The sequence below is a fragment of the Ursus arctos genome, unplaced genomic scaffold (assembly GCF_023065955.2).
Source record: "Ursus arctos isolate Adak ecotype North America unplaced genomic scaffold, UrsArc2.0 scaffold_9, whole genome shotgun sequence".
In the NCBI taxonomy this organism is placed as follows: Eukaryota; Metazoa; Chordata; class Mammalia; order Carnivora; family Ursidae; genus Ursus; species Ursus arctos.
In genome coordinates this window covers 43,945,859-43,969,179 of record NW_026623111.1, presented here as the reverse complement: position 1 = coordinate 43,969,179, position 23,321 = coordinate 43,945,859, and positions in this window count along the sequence as shown.

The following is a 23,321-nucleotide window of genomic DNA, read 5'->3' as shown; positions in this document are numbered from 1 at the left end:
TTATAGACATCTAAGTCTGATATCAGGAAAGACACCAGCTTTGGGATCCATCAACATATGGACAGTAATGATGTCATGAGAGGAGACAGAGATCATCTAAGGAAAACATAAACAGAGGGAATAGAAGGCCAAACTTCTTTAAGGCCAAACCTTTAAGCTCTAACATTAATGACAATGGGCAGAGTAGAAGTTGCCTTGACAGAGAATGAAAAAGAATAACCAAAGGGACAGGAAGTAGACCAAAAACATACAGAGAGGGTATATTGTCATAAAGCCACGGGAAGAAAAGGGTTCGAGATAAGGCTCTGCAAAAATGCTTCAGACAAGTCAAACATCCTCTGGCATGAACAAGAAGAGATCTTTGGGAGCTAAAACAAGAGCAATTTCAATAGAACTGCAGGGCCATGAGCAAGACTGTTCAGCGTGGAGGCGTGAGTGGAAGGTGAGAATATGGTGCCAGCATGTTACTGTCATACCTCAGAGCAAACTGTAAGCTCTTCTAATGCACAGAAGATTATTTTCGTGTATGTAGAAATATGATTAGTGACATTTGCCACAGCTCTGATTGTTTTTATTTACAGTTTTTGACACTTGGAATCATGAATTCTAGTTCTATACCATGTTTTATGCAAATAAGAACTTCCCAGGCTTATGTTCATCATAAATATAGATTGTTTCTACCAAGGCAATATGAACTATGGAAAAAGCACTATGTGTAGGAAAATCATCAAATGTCATTAAAAGAAATCATATTTCATATTACTATAATGTGTTTTAATTCTCAGTGCATTTTTCTTTTATATCTAATTTCATAAGCTGTTTCTAAGTGAGCAAGAACTCCTTCCTTCTAAGCAACTAAATAGCCCTAAATACCATGAGCTGTTCCTCTGACATCAACCCACTGACAAGATAGGACCCCTCAATACACAACAGCTACTGAGAGCTAGAGTTTGCCAGAAGCAGTTTATTCAGAGAAGGCTCACATTTTCTCATGTAACAAACTTCCATCTCTATGTAACAAGTAAAATAAACCAAAATACTGATTTGGGGTTTGGGTTTTTATTTTTTTTAATTTTATTTATTTATTTGAGAGAAAGAGTGAGAGAGAGAGAGAAAGAGAGAGAGAGAGTGAGCACAAGCCGGGAGAGGGGCAGAGGGAGAGAAAGAAGCAGGCTCCCCACCAAGCAAGGAGCCTGACATGGGGCTTGATCCCAGGACTATGGGATCACAACCCTAGCAGAAAGCAGATGCCCAACCAACTGAACCACCCAGGTGCCCCTGATTTGGGGTTTATAAAATTCAGAGTTTGACTCCTCAAAATTGTTTATGACCTAATAATTTTAAATGTCATATTCCCTTTCATTTTCTTGTGACTGCAGGATTAAGTTTCTTGGACAGTTTTTGGCTACAATACACATATGGGATAAATAGAAACCAAGCTAAAAAAATAGAAATGTTACCCAGCACACCAGGCAAAGTCCAATTTACCCAAACCCAGAATATCCAAATCCCCTAATGGGATCCTCAAAACCTTCTAAGACTGGTACTGGAAGTGAGGAATAACTGGAAAAAAAAAACCCTCTCAAAAGTCACACAAAAATCCTATCAACTCAGTACAATTCATTTACCCTTTTCATGCAAGCCTAATAAGCAAATGCTCAGAGGCTCAATTTTCTACCTCTTCAAAGGTGATGGCAGCCACAGTAATAGAAATTTCTTCCTAGATCAAGTTATTTCAGTAGTAGCTAATTTTTCTGGATCACCAAGTTAACCTCAATGCAATAGGCTAAATACTTTTTATTTGAAATTAAAAACATCATTGTCTCATATACAGTCTCATATTAATTAATAACTGAGTTCAATTCAGATTATTAATTATCCTGAGATCAATTTTGTCTGAGATATTAAATCTTACAGGGAATTCCATCTTCACCTCGTCAAGTCACTTGAAGTAGACAGGATTAATAGCACATCACTGAGGTAACAGAGAGGTATTTCCAGTTGTCAGGTAAAGATGTTTAAGTATATACTCAACAGGTAACGTTAGGCATTGAGCCTAAATCAAATTATTGTGCATTGTGCAGAGTCAAATATTTTTGCCCTCCGAGAAACAACAACAACAAAAAGGCGGTTGAACACAAAGACTGCTGCACATTTGTGGATTTGAAGTTAATGTAACATTGAATCCAGGCCACATGATGCACTGAAATAAACAGAATCTTTTTTTTTTTTTTCTGAATGGTGTACGTGCTTCCAGTCCTACAGATGTCCAATATTCCTCTGTTCTCCAGACTGTGTCCCAGAGGCATAAACAATTCAGAGAAATTAGTTCATTCATGTCCAAGATAACGACCACTGTAGATTTATTATCTTAACAGTGATGATAATTGCATCTCAATTTATTTTAAGGCTAGTATCCCTGAGACCTTGTGTAATTTGCAGCAGAGAATTTCCATCTCTGCAGTCCTTTGGCATTACTAATAATGTGAGTACTTAACACTTGACACATACCCACAGGGTTCTGAACAATGCAGAAAAAGTACAGTTAGCCCTGTAGGGAAGAAATAGTGACATGAGTGCAAGGTTAGTTGAGTTTTTCCTTGCGAACACAAAGAGTTGAAAACACAGGCAGAAGCCCTGAGTCTCTGCATGAGAAACTGGGCTATGGTATGGCCTGATGGTTGGGGGTGAAATGGAGAAAAGGAGAGAGAAAAAAAAAGGAAAAGAGGTTCTCCAAGAGTGGCCTGGAGAGGCTCTACAAATACGTAAAACAGGAGTGTGTACTGAGGTAACTGTCAGGATGGTTCATAGAAGACCAGCATTTGCATCAGCTGGACCAGGTTAAGCAAAGACATAGAGGTAGAGTAATTTTGGAGAAAAACAAGAAGTCTAAATGGGTTGCTGTCGAAGACATGTTGTCTTCTTTCTTCTTAGTGGATGATACACAAATCACCACCAGATTTCAAGGATCCTTAAATTACTTTGACTCATAAGCAGTGGGGAGCCAAGGAGTACTTCCGAACAGAAGAGAAATGAAATCATAGCTCAGTTCCACCAAGGAAGGCATAGATGGTAAAAGATTGTGGAAGAAGTTGATTTGAGATTTGAGAGTGAACAGAAGTTCACTCTAGGATATGCTAAATTAAGGATGGTTTTTAAGGAATTTTTCATACCCTTAAAAATATGACTTTATGAAAAAAGTTCTGATCAAGAGCTTATAAAGCTTTTAGCAATTTGCTTCCACCTGAGCAAAATATAAATTCTTCTTCTGATCTACTTGAAGCCTCCTTCTTCAGTCTGCTCAGGCAAAAATCAACTCAACTGAAAAAAAAAAAAGAAGAAGAAGAAGAAGAAGAAGAAGAAGAAGAAGAAGAAGAAGAAGAAGAAGAAGAAGAAGAAGAAATTGTCTACTTGGCTGAATTGACCAATCAATTAATTCAAAACAGTCAACCAAGCAGTACCATTCAATCTAGAGACATGTCCCTTCAGGTCCATAAAAGAAGAAGGGTCAAGACCTCTTCTCCCAAGGTTACCATTCTAAAGGATGAAATAATGCTTTTATCAAACAATTAGATCTCTCAGCAAAGTCAATTACTGATTGTATCCCAGATTCCTGGGAGAACCACATCATAAAAAGTGGTCCTTTGTAAGTTGTCCAGGGCAAGGACACAGTGGTTTAAAAATCTTTTTTGATAACCATAGTGGTCATTAATGCATGCTTTACAAAATGAAATGCTTTGATCTTTCTATTTTCTGAGAAAATGAAAATTTACAGCAAAGAGATGGTCTAATTTTTTTTAGGATAAATGCATTCATTTAATGATTCAGGAAGAGATTTTGATATTACTTCTTAAAAGGGTTGGTAACATGAGTGATTCTTCCATCATATATTTCCTGATTCCTATAAGCAACAAGGTTTTAAAATATCACACTTCCCAAAGCAAAATCCTTAATGCCAGGTTGAGGAGGCATGGTTTTCTCTGATTTTAAAAAGGCTGTGGGCACTTGAAGTGCAGACATAAAATCCTCACTTCCTTAAGAGTAAGAAAACACTGCTTTCCCAGAAATATAAAAGTCAAGCTCAGACCTTGTGATTGTTCTTCTTTGTGTCAATTTTAATTTTTTAGGTGTAACAGATTATCTCCCCTTCTCTTTTTTCCAGGTAATTGAAAGTGGGAGGTATGTTTTAATTGAGTAAGTGATTCCCAGGAGGAAGACAAACCTTGTTCTGGTGAAGCTTGTTATGGATTTGGTGTCAAATGTTGTAGTTCTGAAGTAAAATTGCCCCTTTAATTAATGGTTTCCATCTCAAAATCAGAAAATACTAGTAATTTTTTTAAAGTCACAACTACTCTTTAGAGACTATTGCTTTAGGAAGGCAGTGGAGAGAATTAGGTTTCAACAATGTAACCAGCGTTTCAGTTCAGAGTGTTTTGTTCTAGCCAGCAGAAAACTTACATATTGAAAAAGGAATATGGATGTCTTTAAGCAATTCTTTGACTCCATTGTTTGCCAAGCCCCTACGGACCCCAACATTCCCCATTATGTTATACTCAGCCATGTCTCCTGTATTTTTATTTACGGCCTATTACTAAAGGCATTTTAGTTTTCTGCTTCTGATGTTGTTTTCTCCATTTTCAACTTTAGAACCAACTTAATCCACATGATCTGATCTCCAAAAAATTATTTCATAAGTCTGATTATCTGAGTACTGAAAGAGAAGTACTACAGGAAAAGATTGAGTTGTCTTTTAAGTTACTTTATTAGGAGCATTTTATTTTATTTTGTGTGTGTGTGTGTGTGTGTGTGTGTGTGTGTGAATTGAAAACATACATTTTTCTTTGTTGCCTCTCCATTGCCAGCAGATGTTTTGTCAACCCATCGACAAAGATGTAGACATAGTCATTACTGCACTTGCTTGATTTTAGGTAGAGTTAACACATATATATTTGAGTTATTTCTTTAAGTAGGTATAAATTACTAGGATATCCAGTTTATTAATCCATAGAACATGAATAGAGTTATACAAAACCTTTAGGAATTAATTCCAAAAATTCTCAGAACATGGATTAGTAGCATTAATCTTGAACCATCTGAGTCAAGAGATGAGAGTCCCTTGGAATAGGGCCATTTCTTTAGATTCAATGTTGAATACTCCTTGGCTGGCCCAAAGTTTTATTTAGAGTAGGTACATAATAAATAAGTGTTAAAAAGAAAATTGAATCAATGAATGAGCAGGGCATCCTTTTGCCCTGTCTCTAATCAGCTGCACTGCAATTCACTGAACCTCTTCAGGGGTGCAAACTAGACTCCTTGGGTAAATATCCCATGGTCAGATTTTGTTTGGTGAAGCAATATTTTTGGTTTTAACACCTTTATAAGAGACATGCATTCTTCAGTTCTCTATCGAATTCACCACTCCCTGCTATTGCAAAACTCAATGGTTTCCCCATTAGTTTACCTGCCTGGTCCCAGAATTCATCTGGGTTTGCAACCCCTGATTATTTGCTAAGTTTCCCTAATACTCTTATTTTTTGAAAAGTAAAGTGAAATTGAACTGCATCCTTATTGAGAAAGGAAGAATATTTAATATTTCTTGGCAGTGCATCAAAAAAAAAAAAAAAAACCCAACACTAACAACTGAATTACTTTATGAATTGAACAGTGTTAGTACCAGACAAAGTATTTTTTTTCTTCAACAAAAAGTATATCCAGAATCGCCTTGTTACAAAATGGAGTTTTATCTATTACTCATGAAACTGTACATTGCTTCATTAACAATTTTTGTGTATAAACAATACATTGCAGAATTTCAAATACATAGTTTAAGATAGTCTATGTGCAGTATACTTTGGGAGTATGTCCATGGGTAACTTCTAACTATTTTTTCATTTTGGAGGCACATGACAAACTTCTTCTAGGTGAAATGAACTGTTAGGAAATTATAATTTATTGTGAATTTCTACCAATAAAAAAATGTAAGTTGCATTCCCATAACAAAAAAAAAAAAGAGATCATCAAATAATTACCAATATTTTCCATATATGACATCAAAGAACTATGAAAAGTATTTCACACTGTATATTAAAGGAACAAAAATCTCCTATCATCTTTATCTACATATTCATGTATAAGCACCACTAATATTTCAAGGCTTGCTTACTTATTTCTTAACTATTTAGATTTAAGCAGAGCAAGTGAAAATTTTTCCATAAAAAGTATATATTTCACATTTATGCATATCGATAAAAATTTTCAGAGATAAAGATGTACAGTACCGAAGTTTTAAAATCTGTTTATATTTAATATACAGTTTAATTTTCTTATTCACATTAACTGATTTCATGCATTTGACCCTGATAAATTATATGAAAAAAATTAGTGTCTTAAAACAGATCACACATGGACTCAAATACAATTACAAAGAAAACATGGAATAGATTCATCCATTCTATCAGTAAGAGTTCCCTACTTGATACAGTATTCTTTACCTATATATATATATATATATCATTAACCCTGAAACAATTAAATTTCAAAAACATCAACCAAATTGCAGCTAAAGCACTTAGCATGAAAAGCCACTAATTACTCATTTTCTTTGTTTCAACGTCTAGAACAATACAGGAGTACACAAAGCAGTTGGGCTGGAGATGTACCCATTGTCTCTATAATTGAAGTTCCAGGCAGAGTGCTGTCAGGAACATACTTATGACACGAGCCTACTTGTCCACAGACTTAGAGTACAATGAACCAAACTGCACACCCTGTTGTTCTCTTTTGGCATTAACTTAGCTCTTACTTCTCGGTTTGATAAAGGGGTTGATGGTCTCCTGGCTGAGCACGGTAGATGCCTGAATGCTGTAAGACAACTGGAACCATTTATCACTGGGCAAAAGCATCTCCTGCTAATGGAAATGGCAGATGTCCAGACCTACCCTTCCAGTAATATGAGTAGCTAATTTTTGTCAGCTACAAGGTGTTGAGCATGATAGTACAGTTTAGACTTGTTTGTTTTAATAGTGGCTCCTTCTCTATTGTGCTAATATACTGCAGCAAGTCTTCCAAAAAAGATAATTGTGAAAAGTTTCTGGTAAAAAAAAAAATAAAGATGAGTATGTCACTTAAAATAATGCAATGAGAAAAATGGGTAAAGGACATTCAAATATAGAGAGAAATCTAATACATTTTCAAAATAAATAGGAAGGATATATAAATATTTTCAATATATTCACATGAAAAAAATTAGTGGGTTCTGCAGTCTCATTGATTTGGGTTTGAAACCCCTTCCATTTTTCTAATTATATAAACTTTGGCTAGTTATTGAAACTCTCAGTCTCAGAAAATTTGTTTGCTTACTTTGGTTTGGTTTGGTTTTGGTTGGTTGCCTAACATAAACTGCAAAAACAAAAGCAGATCGCTGCAAGAATTAAACTAGGTAACACAGAGCACAGTGCCTGACACATAGTTGGCATAGCTAGTACTTTTTGAGACAGCCCTCCCTGCCACCACTTCAAGTAGATATCTTCTGTCTGCCTCAACTTAATATATTATTTGAAGCTTCCCAGGTTTCATAAGGAGAGGGAGAAAACACTAATCCTACTCTTCATTGAAAGACGGTGTAAAAACGCATGGCAGTGGGAAATTCTCTGGCCCATACAAACCACCTGGCTTGAGCTTAGGTTGTGTCCACTGCTGAGAGTCAGGTATGTCTGGCCATGTCTGGTGGAGCAGAAAGGTGGACCAACCAAAATATGTTTGTATGGGAGTTAGAAGCCTCATTGCTGAGGCTATGGTGAGTCTGGAGATGAACAGTCATTCATGACTTAGCAAAGGAGGTTTGTCAAGTCAACTTGCATGGGGTCTGAAAAACCTCATGGATGGTTGGTCATTTATTCCAGGGGGACATAGAGGAAGGCACAATGAACTGACTTGGTAACATACCCACGGATGGGCAAGTTGATTCACTGTAGCTATCAATGACCCCTATCTGTGTTCCAGATCCAGGAACATGTTTGGGTTCTAGTTTAGAGAGAGAAAAATATGTAAGCAAATACTGCAAGGGTTTTTCATATTGCAACATTCTGAGGAACAAGAGCAACCTGCCAAAAACTCTGAAACAATCTAACAAAGAGAAGAGAGACATTCCCTCCCAACTCACCAGGGATCCTGCACAATTTGGGCACTGCAAGGCCTGGAGTACGTCAGTCACAGGGCCTGATCAAGCAGTGGCAGCACCCCCCTGAGACCTTGGGGTCTGGCAGAAAAGCAGCAGAGCTGCACAAGGGGTCATGGTGTCAGGCTGAAGACTTTGCCTTTGCCTGGAGCCTCAGTAATAAAGGCTAAAGCAAGAAATGATACATTCTGCCTGATCATTGTTACTGTGGCCCCATCAGGTTGGTAAAGTCTGGGCAAACTGGGATGATAATTTCCAATGTGCTTCAAGCTTGATATATCTCCTGTCAGTTCTCCCTTTCGTTACTCACCCTAATTCTTCCCCCCACCAAAAAAAAGGGAGCAAAAGAAAAGTGAAATAATTGAGGGTTTCCATTTTTAATTTTTTGTTATATGACTAATTAAACTTCAAACACTTCATCTAAAGTAACCCAAACACTGTTGTGGTTGTTATTTCTCATCACAGAATCATGTTTGTTTTTTGCCTTTTTTTTTTTTTTAAGTCAGGTACTCAGTCTCTTTTATCAGCAAAGAATCTGAATTGCCAAGAAAAATAGAGTGGCTTGCAAAGTATTTTACTAGTGAGAAGAGCATAACCCACGCTTTTCTGATCATCATCCAGCAAGCTGTCAACTAAACAATACAGCTTTTCAAAATGAGTATTTTTAAGCAGAAGCTTAAAATTCAGCAATTAGTTCTTTCTGGTAGGGTTTTGTTTATTACCTTTGAATGTGCAAACTTTGGTAATATATTACCTTTTACATTACATTTATTTTTACAGTATCACTCATTTGCTCTAACAAATCTTGCATGTAAAGGATATAAGAACACAAGTACTTCAGGCAGCTTTCGGATTTCTCCTGCCTTATGTTTTATTCAGTCAATCAACTTGGCTGCCATTCTGTATTCCTAAAATACAAAGATGTACAGTGATCCTGCAGGCAGCTAAGAAGGGCGCACACACCCTCTAAGCCCTAGGATGTATCAAGGAGGAATTGACTCAAGCCAAGAAGCATCACATCCTTTAAGTCCTTTAAAGTCATAGGGTGACATTTCTCATAGTGTCAAAAGCCCTTAGAAGATGCTGAATTAGCAGCACAACTTAATGAGGATTAGGCTAATTTGACAGAAGATGTAGGACACTTTCTCCATACCTCCTCACTTTAATTTTAATCTGATAACCAGCAGCTAAAGATAAAGGAGTGAGTGACCTTTACCAGCAATTCTGAGTCACCAAGTTGACAGAGCAGAATTGCTCTTCTTCAGACGTCAGAGTAACCACAATGCATGATGTTGATAGGGGTCAGATTGCCCAGGATATATATTTTCATTCACTCCTTGGAGACTGGACCTGACAAAACTGTAATAGCTTATTGAGTTCCAAATGACAATGACATACTGGGTATTTTCAAGCAGTTTTATTTTCCTTACTTCCTATGACTATCTAGAAAAGAAAGCCCATTATCCCACAAAATAATAATCCTGCAATGTTTCAAAATAATTTTTTCATAGCATATAATTTTATAATACAGTTGTGTCCCTTCCTCTACATTGCAAATACATGTAAAGTATACGGCTGCTTTTCCACAAGTTCAACTAGAATCTATCTGGAGCTCATTCTATATAAACAGGCATCATGAATCCAGATCAGGAGCCAGCAAACTTTTTCTGTAAAGGACAAGAGAGTAGATAGTTTGAGCTGTGGAGGGCATAATGTCTCTGTCCAACTACTCAACTCTGCTCTTGGAGCATGAAAGCAGCCATACACATTATATAAACAAATAGGTTTAGCTTTCTTCCAATAAAACTTTATTTATGAACACTAAAACTTGATTTTATGTAATATTCATGTATCATGGGGTGCCTGGGTGGCACAGCAGTTAGGCGTCTGCCTTCGGCTCAGGGCGTGATCCTGGCGTTATGGGATCGAGCCCCACATTGGGCTCCTCTGCTATGAGCCTGCTTCTTCCTCTCCCACTCCCCCTGCTTGTGTTTCCTCTCTCGCTGGCTGTCTCTATCTCTGTCAACTAAATAAATAAAATCTTTGAAAAAAAAATATTCATGTATCATGTAATATTCTTTTATTTTTTTCAATCTTTTGATATTATGAAAACCATTCTTAACTCAGTACAAAAACAGGGTGTTGGCCAGATTTGGTCCAAGAGTATAGCCTAGATATCAAGTGTAAAAAAAAATTCTGAACTTTCATCTTCTTTCAAATTCTCTAAGCTTTTGATAACATTTAATGATACTGACATTTGAGTATCTGTAGAATTTTTTAACCTACTGACACTTAGGGCCTAGAAGAACACCAGGTCTGTCTCAACTTTAATGTGCATATGATTCACCCAGGAGATCTCCTTATAATGCAGATTCTGACTCAGTGAGTCTGGGGTAGGACCCGGATTGCACATTCCTTACAAGCTCCCCAGTGATGCCCCTGCTTTTGGTACCTGATCCGTACTTTGAGTGCCAAGACTTAAAGTATATACAATTAAAATTCAACCAAACGCTCTAAGGTAAGGCAATTCAATCAAACAACAAGGACTTATTGAAGATCTACTAAATTCCCACTTCTGTGCTAGATGCCAAAGGAGATGCAGAAAAATGTAAGACAGCTTATAATTAAGATAAATACACATGAAACAGTAAGAAATAAAAAGGGCTAAATTAAGGAGATGTTAAGGGACAAGGGAGCTCAGAGAAACAGAATGATGAATAAAACCCAGGAAAACACAAGAGAACAGGTAACCACAAAGAATGTCCTGAACCACAAAGAGTGAACAGTAAAAAGAGAAAGGGAAAGTGTAAGACGTCAGCAAAGGTACAAAAGCAGAAATGCAGTGGTGGCTCTGAGTGTCTGGGAAGGAAACTCTTGCAGGAAGCCATGTGGTTGGAAGGGGTAGTATCTGAAGTCATTACTTAGATTATATGCTTATTTCAGGAGGCTTGGGAAACTGTTAATGGAAACGGAGAGGAGGTTTGCCAAACCCCCAGTAAGACATCTCTTGGTGCTACTCTACAGCCACCTCACAGCAAATCTCCTCAAGGTTTGGCTCTTTCAGAGTATTCCTTTAGGAACACGATTAGTTATCCTATGTTGTTATGGTTGGGTTAGAGTAGAAGCCAAGAGCTTCAGCCGTTTACTCTGGGAAATGACATACTTCAAGTTTTCAGTGCTAAGTGTATTTATCAGGGCTGTCTCTCCTAATAAGAAGGGATTTAAGTATTACCCTCTGTCATTTAAGCAAATTTTTGCCTGAAATCCCCCTTTAAGAAACTGCTTATTTTACATTAAGACCATGACTCTCAAATTTGGAATATACAACGGTATACAGAAAATATGGAAAGTCACATGCGGAAAAAAAATAAAATGGTGCCTCTTCTCAGCATGTCAATTGCATTGATTTAGTGAAAGTAAAAGCTAGAACAATTTAACTGCAATCCAAAATGTTATTTTTATAGTAAACAAACATGGATATATTAGGAAATAGAATGCAAAGGTCATATGATTTCTTTTTAAATGATAAATCAAATTCTTTTAAAGAAATGTGGGGCTTGAACATAAAGCTTTGGACTCCACTTTGAGACACTGTGAGAGTGTAAATTCACTCCCTCAACCTTTAGCAGTTTTTGGTAAACACCCGTGAAAAGGCTGGGTTGATGTCCACCTCTGAGTGCTACATAAGCAGTTAAAGATAAGGAGCTAGAACACAGATAACAACTTAGCTGGATCTTAAAAAACATCCTGTGAGTGAAAAAGGAATGAAAGTGAAATGAAATTAGTACATAGTGTGCCATTTACGTATAATACATGCAAATAAAAAATACATAATCTACAAAAATGCAAACGGAAGGACACACATTTAGTACACTAGAGTGGGTACTACTGGACTATGGGAAATGGAAATGTTAAAAGACTAAACAAATAAGTAACAGAAAAAGTCCTCGTATGTGTAATGAATTAAATATCATAATTAAATCAAACCTCTACACTTGAGGCTCAAGAACTAGTGGGCTAAGTCATCCACAATTATGGAGCTTCTCTTTTTAACTGAAGATAGTTTTAGACACCTGCCATTAAATCTTCATTAACAGTTAGGGAAGAATTATCAGAGAAACTTGTGAGAATCTGAGAATAGCACCAGGAAAAAAGAAAAAGAGAAAAAGAAAGAGGAAAAGAGAGAGGACACAACAAAATAACTGGAACTTATTTTGTACCTAAATTTTTCCAAGTATATGAACTAAGTCTTCTCCGTGCATGATCTGAGGTAAATATTATTATTACCCCCAGTTGACAGATGAGGAAACTGAGACTTAGAGAGCTCCCAGAAGGAAACTGAAGATCACCCAGTGTAAGGGGCAGACAGTTTTAAGACTTCGATCCGTCTGCCCCATTATCCAAACTCCTAAACACTGCTGAACACTGCTTAGCACAGAAATTATTTGAGGGTAACACAGGGTCAGGATTCACCAGAGTAGAGATATGGACCCAGCATAGGGAGAAGATTGCTAAAGAAGGGGGCATAGAAGGGACATAGAGGGAGACAATGGGAAGGCACTGAGAAAATTACACTTCTCATAACATTGTCCTTAGACAGCCTTCAAGTTTATGATGGCTTTTCAAATTCAACTATAAGTCATATAGAGTTCCTTCTGAACAACTAAACATCATTATTTCTTCAATACATTCATACCAAACATTTTTACAACAACCTCTCTTTAAAAAAATTTGAGAAGCGCCTGGGTGGCTCAGTCAGTTAAGCTCTGCCTTTGGCTCAGGTCCTGACCCTGGGGTCCTGGGATCCAGTCCCTCTGCCTCTCCACCCCGCTTGTGCTCTCTCTCTCTCAAATAATAAAATCTTTAAAAAAAAACATGAATTTGAGACAAAGTGAGAAAAACTTCTGTCATTTGAAAAAATAGGTTGTTTTTGCTGTTTTCATGGGGATTTTTTTAAGAACAAGTGCTTGAGGCTAATACTCAAAAGTTCGGGGAGGCTGGCCTACAGTTTTGTTGTTTACAATGGCTCCTCACGTTTCAAAAAATAGCTTAGTGTCTACACTTTTGTTCCTTACAATTCTTAAAAAGAGAAATTATAATCACTTGTTAAGAGAGGGAAAGGATCAAAGAGGAAGTGCTTTATGGTGCTTTGACAAAGAAAGCCCTGTGTATTAACTCTGCCGAGAGTTCCGACAGCATTTTCTTCTCTCCTCACTCTATGCCAACCTCAACCTCTGACAAGGAATTTCAGTTCCTTGTTCATGATGACAGCCACCTCCAAGAATCTACCTGAAAGACCAGCACGAGGTCTCTCAGTTTTTCAAGAGAATTGATAGTGTTTTCAATGCTTCTGAGGTAGCTTCGGTCTCACGGCAGTGGCAAGAGATTCAGCGGAGCACTTAAGTCAGCATGAGCTTCCATTTAAATTCAGTCTGTGGGTTTCTGCTTTGTTTATCTATGTTAATAATCATATCACTTGGTCCTTATAAAGAATTTTTTACTGAAACCTCTCCAGCATGCTCATCAAACAATCTTGGCTTGGATGTGGGGGTTTTTTGTAGGGGAGGGTCGTTTTTCTGTTTTTGTTTTTGTTGCTAATGAGCATCATTTGATATCCAAATGCCACATGCGTTTTTTAATTCTTTTGAAAAAAAATGTATACTGCCTAGAATAAATGGTATAGAACTAAAGATTCGAGAACTGCTAAAAATATCTGATTTAGAAAGTCTAACTTTCTAAACTTGAAGAAGAACAATATCTAGCAATGAACAAAGGAAGGGTAGCAAAATACTTTTTTTCAAGTTGTTTAAAATCTTTAACGCAAATCTTAAAAATTCATATTTATTGATATTTCTATGCTAGAAAGAAATACAATGAACATTTAAAATTCTTTAATAGATGGTGACATTTTATTCACAGTGTGTCTATGATTTACTTAAAAAATTTCAGACTTCTTAGAGTAAAAACATAAACTAAAGGCCAGCATATACTCAAAACAAAATAAGTTCTATCTTTTAATAACATGTACGGCCAAAAATAATACTTAATGGATTGAATTGCATAAGAATATTAACATTCAGCATTTCACAGGAAAAAAAAAGGCAAGCAGATTTTGAATTGACACTTCTGAAGCATTTGTTACTTCTGTCAAATGTGAAGTGAGCAGGGCTAATCATAATTAAAGTTACACATTTAGCTAATCTGAGAACATCATTCTGAAATAACAAATCAGTAGTTCATCTGTCTATCCCCAACATCTTATACTTAACATTACAAGTGCTTCAAGTTGAGCAGAATGGAAAGCTATTGGCAATGACTGACATTTATGCATTAAACATCTACATACATAAAATAATTCTCCCATTATTTCTTTAGAGACTCAACCTTTCATGTCAATTTGCTTTCCTTAATAGCTTTTTTGTTTAGTTTCCCAGATTTTTTAAAGTTATTCACAGTATAAAGCAACGTTTAAAGATGTTTGTCATCTTAAATGCTCCTTTTTTCACTTGTTTAACACTTAAAAGTAGAACGAAATTTGAACATATTAACTAAACTGTGTGGTTTTAATAAATTCAATTAAAAAGGATATTGCTTGGGGACTTAACCATTCACTCATCCATTCATCCATCCAACAAATTGTTTTGAGCACTTACTATGGCATTATACTAAGATAATAAAACATGATTCCTACCCTTAAGGATTTCCAAATATAACAGAAAAAAATACGTGAACAGTAATTACAATGAAGTCTGTTAAGTGTCATATTAGATTTGTACATAGCATAGGAAATAGGAATGAAAATTCTACCAGTTTTAGGAGGAATGGTTAAGAGGTTTTTGAATGTAGTAACTGAACCTGTATGTGTAGTGTTTTTTCCTAGGATATAAAAATATGTTTTTCATCCTCTCACTTAAGATTCAACTCTGACTTCAGAAAATGAGATTCTAAAAGAGAAGATTATAAGGAGTTGTAGCACTCATGAAGAACACTCCCAAGGAGGTTATTGCAATTGACCTTTCTATTTTACCTTTTTGACAGTCCCAAATAGTTTTTTCCATTAATTTGAAGATAAAGAAAATGCCCCTACCTTCAAGATCCTCAGTTTAGCTGGAGATTCCTGCACAACTATTCATAATATATTTATAGATGCAAAGAAATATAAAAACACAAGGGAGAAACATGATACTTTTTCAGGATGAAAAGACAAATGTGAGTAATCTGGTAAAGCAAGAATATAGATTACATGAGGAGTAAAAATGTGAGATAAACCTGGGAAAGCAGATCAGAACCAGATATAGGATCTTGAATGCCAGGATAAGAGATTTTCACTTTATTCCATAGTCATCTAGGAATAATCAAATATTTTTAATTACTGGAGTGATGTCATGGTATGCTTTAAAAAGATAATTTAAGTGGATAAGTATAGGGTAAATGGAGGAATTAAGAGTTCAGTGTATGAAAGCACAACAAGGAAACTCTTGTGATAAGGAACTAAACTAGATCAATACAGTAAAGACAGAAGAGTAGAGAATTTGACAGACATTCCTAAAGGAGTGATGGCATCTGGTGGTGTTCAGAGAGGTTGATGCATCCTTCAAAATCAGGTTTAGAGGTAATTCAGGTAGACCAGAAGTCTCTGTAGCTGAGCACCTCATTCCCTGTGGAGCAAGATTAATATTGCACTCAAAGCAGGAACGATGGGAATCTACCTCTACAGAAATGGCCAGTACTTCATGGTTTTGAGAAAGCACAAGGAAAATTATAATAGTAACAACTACTCTCCTGAACGCTCACAATATCCTGGATACTACGTTAACTGCCTCATGTACATATCTCATATAATTCTTATTAAAGGAATAATTCCCCCCCCATTCTACTGATAAGGAAACCTATGCACAGATAAATAAATGATCTGCTAAAATCCCATGGCTAGCATACAGCACAGCTGGACTTGAAAACCTAGATCTGTCTGACTCTAACACAGGGGTTGTCCATGGACCAAATCTGGCCTACCACCTATTTTTGTAAATAAAGTTTTATAGGAGCACAGCCATGCCCATTCATTTACATGTTGTCTATGTCTGCTTCACACTATCTCAGCAGAGTTGAATAGTTGCAACAAAAACCAAAAGGCCCACAAAGCCTAAAATATTTACCATCTGACCCTTGACAGAAAAAGTTTGCCCACCTCTGCTCTAACACCCTCACTCATAACGATTAAACAAGTATATGTTGAGCGCCTATTATGTTCCAGGCACTGGGCCAGGCATTGTTCCTTATAGCCACTCAAGCAAATTATAGACGTGACAACAACAGGAATGCTCCTGACTCTAAATACTTGGCATGTTAATAAATTGCCCATCTTGACACTCTTCATCTTAAATGGCACTGCTAGGCAGACCAGGCCATAAAGAAAAGAGAGAGCAGTGGTTTCACTATTGCTTCTGTACTTGGCCCAACACATACAGTAAGCCCTTGAGATTTGTAAGAAATACCACCCGAGTCCTTCACAGATCCTCAGTTGTCAAATATAACTATAGTGAAAATTAAATTGCATCATATATAATTGAACACGTATAAATGGTTTCTGCAGATCAATAACAGTTCTATAAATACAAGGTTACTAATGAATTCTGTAAGTAAAATAAAATTAACAAATTATATTCTGTTTAATAGGATATTACCATGGGACTCTCAATTTCAACAGATCAGAAATGCCTGTACTTAGAAAAGTGAGTGTGAGTAAATTCTGCCAAGTGGAATTTACAAGGAAATGTTCAGAGCCTATTTCCTGACTTTTTACACCCTTCACTCATGAACCGTTCACCCATTCCAAGATATGGTGCAAGAGAGGGAAGTGGGGGAGGAGGCTTTTGTGAGGGAGAAGTCTTCAGACATGACCATGTTGTCCCACCCTCTTCTTACATCACGCGAGTTGCCACTACCAGGGACCTAAAAGGAGACTCTAAAAATGACTTGAGGGAAAGAGTCAAATCTAAACAGTGACCATACCCAGAGACCACAAAAATTTTAGGTAACGAGTTCAAGTTCAGCACAAGAAAATTCTTGCCCTCTATTCTATATGTAATAAGTCACTCTGACCTAACACAACAGCAACTTTATTAAGCTCATGGATTCTACAGGTCATGAAGTCAGAAAGGGCAGAGTGGAGATAGATTATTTCTGCTCCATATTATCTGGACCTTCAGCTGGGAAGACTCAAATGACTGGGGAGTACTTCAAACATCACTTCTGCTACACTTGAACAAGACAGTCACAAACCTTCCAAGATTTGAAGGTATTGCCTCTATACCTTACCTCTGAATGGGAAGAGCAGCAAAGAATTTCTGGCCATGTTTTGAAACTACCACACCCCTTCCTTCCCTCTCTCTCCATGCACCCATCCCAGAGGGGCCTGAAACTTTATTTACTCAGCTGGGGTAGGGGTGGGGAAAGAGAAAGAGAAAAGGGCTGCCCTCCTCTCCAATTGCAGAGGACCTGTCCCCAGCAGGAGGACAGGTCTGGCTGGAGGAGGATAAAAGATTTGATTTTAAATAAGTTCAGGGTTTTGATTATTATCAAGAGCAGGACATTCTAATTTCTGAAGTGAGTGCAGCTTAGAGAAATGGTAAAACTGTCGATTAGCCTAGAAAAACAAGAAAAGCCAGGGAACATCACCAAGTTTTCATTCAGAAATAAAATTTATAGCAGAAGTGAGAAATAAAAATAGTCATGCTTTGGTCATATTGCAGTAAGACTTATTCATCAACTTGGTTACATACATCATTACTAGGATAATATGAACCATAAGCTTTCCTGAAACTACAGAACTGTGGCATGGTTCTAATGTATCATGATGGTACTTCTCGTTTAGTCCATGCAGTTTGAGAACAAAAAAGGCCACACTGAAATTCATCTACCTTTGTAGCAAGATGAAATCAGGAGATCAAAGTTCAGCAGGGCCCCCTGACCCTGTGACAAGTCATTGATATTAATGTTGGTAAAGAAGTGGTGAAATAAAGGATACAGAAGTGAAAGGAGGCCTCTGAGAGGCAGAGAATGAGGGACCAGCCAAGGGAGCACTAGCAGAGGAAAGAACATGATGACCGGCAGCCTTTTTTTCCTTGCATATAAGTCTCTAAGACTCACTGGAGGTTTTAAATGGAGGAGTGACATGATGTGATTAATGTTTTAGAACTGTTATCCTGGCTGCTATGTGGAGAGAAGTGGTAGTAGAAGGGATGGGGGGAGTTACAGAGGTGAGCAAAGGTGAAAAAAGTGAAGAAGCCAGGGGAATGGTTCAGGGGAAAGATAATGGTAGTTGGGACTAGGGTGGTAGCAATGGGCACAGTGAGAAGTGATAATGAAAATGTAGTGAAGTAGTCAGAATATGGATATACGTTGAAGAGAAAGCTAAATGACATGCTGATTTGTCAGATGAATGGTGTGATGTGTACGACACTCTTTAAGGAAGAATTTCATGTGGAATGAACAACACGTACTGCTCTTCAATGGGTGAAATGAGTCTAAGCTTTGGCACATGTGAAAATCCTTAGGCAAACCAGTTTAGTTTTACATGAATATAATAATATTCATAGCAATTAATATTTTCATAGTAATTTTACAGGTTAGAGCACTATTTCACTTGGTCCCTGAAATAATTCTGACTATACTCATTAAGTTCATGACAAATAAATAAATTTTAGTCTTCAATAGAGAACGTAGAGCCAGAAAAGAAATTAGAAAGTTTGGCTTTCTCTCTGCCCTCTCTCAACATGATACTATTCTCCCTGAGTTTGAATCTGTCTCTTTCTTTTTGTTCAGCTTAGTCTAAACATCCCTTTCAGGACTTTTGTAGTTATTAGCATTTCTCACAAAGTCTTGCTGGACTTCAGTCTTCCTGACCCTGTTCTTTAGATATGGGACACTCTTTTGTGTTTGTCCTTGGCATGTGCCTCTTTTGTACATGATCATTTTATGTCTAAGCTCAAAGAGCTCTCTATACAGACACATTGATCTCTTTCAATGTTTCCTCAACTTCCTTCCTGAGATCAACTATGATTGCACAGTCAAAAACTCTTGTCTTAGAACGCTTCATTTCTATTTATTATATCTGCCCATAGACACCTTCAATATTTTCTCCAAGGTTTCAGAAACTGCTTTCTTAAAGTTGTGGGGTATTTTTTAATCTTGTCAATTCATCATTGAATTAGGTAACGTATCATTAACTTTTCTCCAAATCTTATTTCTGTAAGAAGATAACAAGAGCAACTTCATTATGCATACAAATATTTCTGTTACTTGCTATTCCATTTTGTTATGGTTTCTAACAGAGGATTACATTTGTTCTAAAAGCCTATAACTGGATTTTAGTGATAACTGGTCAACGACTGTCAGATTCCAAGTTTGCTGCTTATATTGACACACCACACACACACACACAAGGTTAAAAGCAAAGACTTTAGGGAAATCAAACTGATTTTCCAAAACTAGCAACGTTACTCATCAGGATAGCATTCAAATGGCTGTAATATTTCTTCTCCCAGGTTTTCTCTCTACGTAACAAAGTTTTTGTTTTGTTTTTTAAGATAAGCCATTTTGAAATGATGTTCTACCCCTAGTGGGGTATTAACAGGGGTGTCTGCACTCGTATTTTAATCTCATTTCAACTAAAGTCAACCTTCACCAAACTGATTCAACACTCAGTCTTTAAGGTTTTCTTGTTATCAGCTTTCATGCCCAAAAACTCCAGGAAATTCTGTGACCAATGTTAATGATCACATGCTCCAAAATTACATTATACGCCTAAATTTCCTTTATCTTTTATTCAAATAAGTCACTTAAAACATTTTGACCCCAAGGTATTTTGTTGCCAGGTTACCTCTTATATTTTTTTTTTCTCTTGTTCTTTTTAGATTTTAATTATTTCCTATGCTCTGGAAGATTCACACGTGTTCCTACTCATTCTTTATCTAATTGATCCTTTGAGTTCAAGAGCTTGAGATGTCATGCCAATAAAGCAACTGAGACATTAATTTTTCAAATCCTCCCTTTTTTATTTTCTTGAAAATACCAAAAAAGGTAGTTGTAAGTTCCTGTACTTTCCTTAAACAGATCTCCAAAAGAAAACAATGTCAGTAAAAGATGCTTATTTTCAAAGTCACAGCTTGATATTCCATAGGTATACATATATGTGTATATATACATATATCTAGCATATTACGGCTTTGAGTTTCCAATACCTAGTTGTAACACATTTTTGCCAGATTTTCCTTCCATTTATTTTAAAATACAGTAAAAATAATTTGACAGAGAAACTAAATGATTTTTTAAAAAATACCTTCTACTTTCACGGTTCCCTTGAAAATGGGCAAGTTATAGATAGGCAAAACTTAATAACCAATAACTCAGGATTTCTGCTCTCTTTGTGAAGCACAACTGTCATAAAAATATACTCTCCACTTACAGATACTGTGAGTAATCGATTATAAATGACAAAGAGGAAAATGGATATACTCCCTAGCCAAGCATTTTCATCATTAACAATAATAGAAATGTTTCCAACAAGCCCTTGGGAATTGCTAGTACTTAGAACCTGAAAGTAATTGCTCATAGATGGGGCTTACCTGGCAGGAAAAACTCTAAGACTTTTTTTTTTTTATTCTTAAATGATGATTACATAAAAATGGCTCAAATATTCCTTAATGAAACATTTGTGAAAAGACCAGGTATATTTCCTGCTCAAAGAAACTACCTCAGGAGACAAGCTGCTATTTCAGGATAGACAGATAGATGATAGATAGATAGATAGACAGATAGATAGATAGATAGATGATAGGTAGATAGATAAAGTAGTCTGCTATAGACGTTCATGGTATAAACCCTTTTGGGTTAGGTAACTGTCCTAAAAATAGTTTTTTAGTCTAGTAACTTAGACTTATTTGTGGTAGCATTCTGTATGCTATGGGTTGGTTACTTGATTATCTCACTTCCATACAGTGTTTTGAAACTAAACCCATTCATTATGTCTGTGACAAGAGAGAGTCTGAGGTCAGAGAAAGAAATTGCACGCTCAAAAGTTGCAAGGTTAGTTTCCAGCAAGTTCTCTACCTGTTGCCCCCCTCTTCTAACTCTTCCATGTTACCTCAGTGACGTGCACTACCTCTTTAAGATTCAAATAGGGCAATAAGGGCCATGTTATTTCCCCTCTAAATGACAGCATGAGTAAGATGAAGGTTTAGAGTGGAACTGTTGCTCTTACTTGACTGTAGCTCCTCCACAACATCTTTTTGTTCAGGACCTCATTACACTCAAACTACTGAGAACCCAAAGAACTTTTGGTTATGTGGGTTATATCTTTGGACAATTTACTGTGTTCATAATTAAAACTGAGATTATATTTAAATACTTATTAATGTATTAAAACAATAAATTCATTGTTCATTAATATAAATTACATATTTTTATGAAAAATAACTGTATTTGCCTTAAAAAATTTAGTCAAATGAGTAGCATTAGTTTATATTTCTGCAAATAACTTCAACTTCTAGCTTGCTAAAAGACAGCGGGATCCTTATATTTGCATTCCATCAGCTGTAATATCAGACTCTATCAGATACTCATGAGAAATTGAGAATAAAAAAAGGCAAATAAGATCTTAGTATTATTATGAAGATAGTTTTGACCTCACAAACTCCCATAGCAATCTTTGGGACTCTCAAGGGTCACTGGACCATATTATGAGAACCACTACTCTACAAAAAGTCTAACATTATGGAAATAAGATTGAGAATTCAAATTGCCTGTGGTAGAACCAGGAAGTTAGAAACAAACTATCTCTTCAGTTGGAGGAAAATGGGAGACATTTAAAAATTATCTGCAGGAATATAAGTTGGCAAATGATATAACTTCTTAAAGTGTGGTAGGTAATGATCTACAGCTCATGAAGGACCTAAAGTCCAACTTCACTTAACAGTGGAGACTTGCTTCTAATTAACAAATACAGGGTTCTAAAAGCTTACTGGGAGACCAGTGACTCAGACTGTAGAACATAAGAACATTCAAGTTACAAGGGCCCACAGAGGTCATCTTTTATCATCTTTAATTTTTTCATTTTAATTATATTACTATTGGGACCCAATCAGACCAGAGACTTCAACAAGACAGGAGAACTTATGTTTCCTAGTTCCTAATTAAGCAGTTCTTTATTTTGTACCATGCTTCAATACGGAAAAATAACATTTCAAATATGGCCAGCACTGACTAATTGTTCTTAACACTTGGAGGAGGGGTGCTTAGTGACTTTGAACATTTAATAAAATCTAAGAATCCATTCCCCAGAAAAACAGACTCATGCACATACACATAGGTCCCTGAAGCCCAACCATGAACTAACTAGAACTCAGTGTAGCCCTAGTTAAGAACCTCCAGGCCACTGTAAAAACATACAATTCTGGAATCCATACATTTGGGAAGCAAAAAATTAGAGAGCAAAATGTAATGAAAGTTGTAAGAGCTAATGTTATTTAATGGACCAAGTTTTCTTAATTTCATATGGATTAACACTATATCAAAATGATAAATAATAGTAATAAACCTCTTCCAAAGTAGGATTTATTCATTCATGCACAAATATTTCAAGTGCCTACTGAATGCCAGGCCTTTTTCTTAGGTCCTGAAGATAAATGGTGAGAATAACAGACACATTCTGTACCATAATGGAGTTTTCAGTCTAGTGGGAGAGACAGACATTAAATAAGAACACAATATATCTCAAGAATAAAATTATTAAACTTTTCCCACCTAAACTCTCAGCTGCTATAGCTTCTCCCAAGTTGCGTCCTAAGAAGCTAAGACCATACCACTCAAACACCATCCACCCACAATTCCAGAAGCTAATTAAGACAGTATTTTAGCTACTATATGGTCGGTGATACAAGATAAGAAAATAAAAATATTTTTTTTCTTTCAAGTGTAATGATTTATTTGACCATAGAGCATTTTTTTAGAATGTTTCCCATCAAGACAGGCCTATGGCTGCCTCTTCCTTTATGATAAAAACCCTTTCCAAAAGAAATCTTTGGTCTTCAGCTTCATGTAGAGGAAGCTCACCTCCCTGACTCTCTTTTCCTCAGATTGGAGTCTC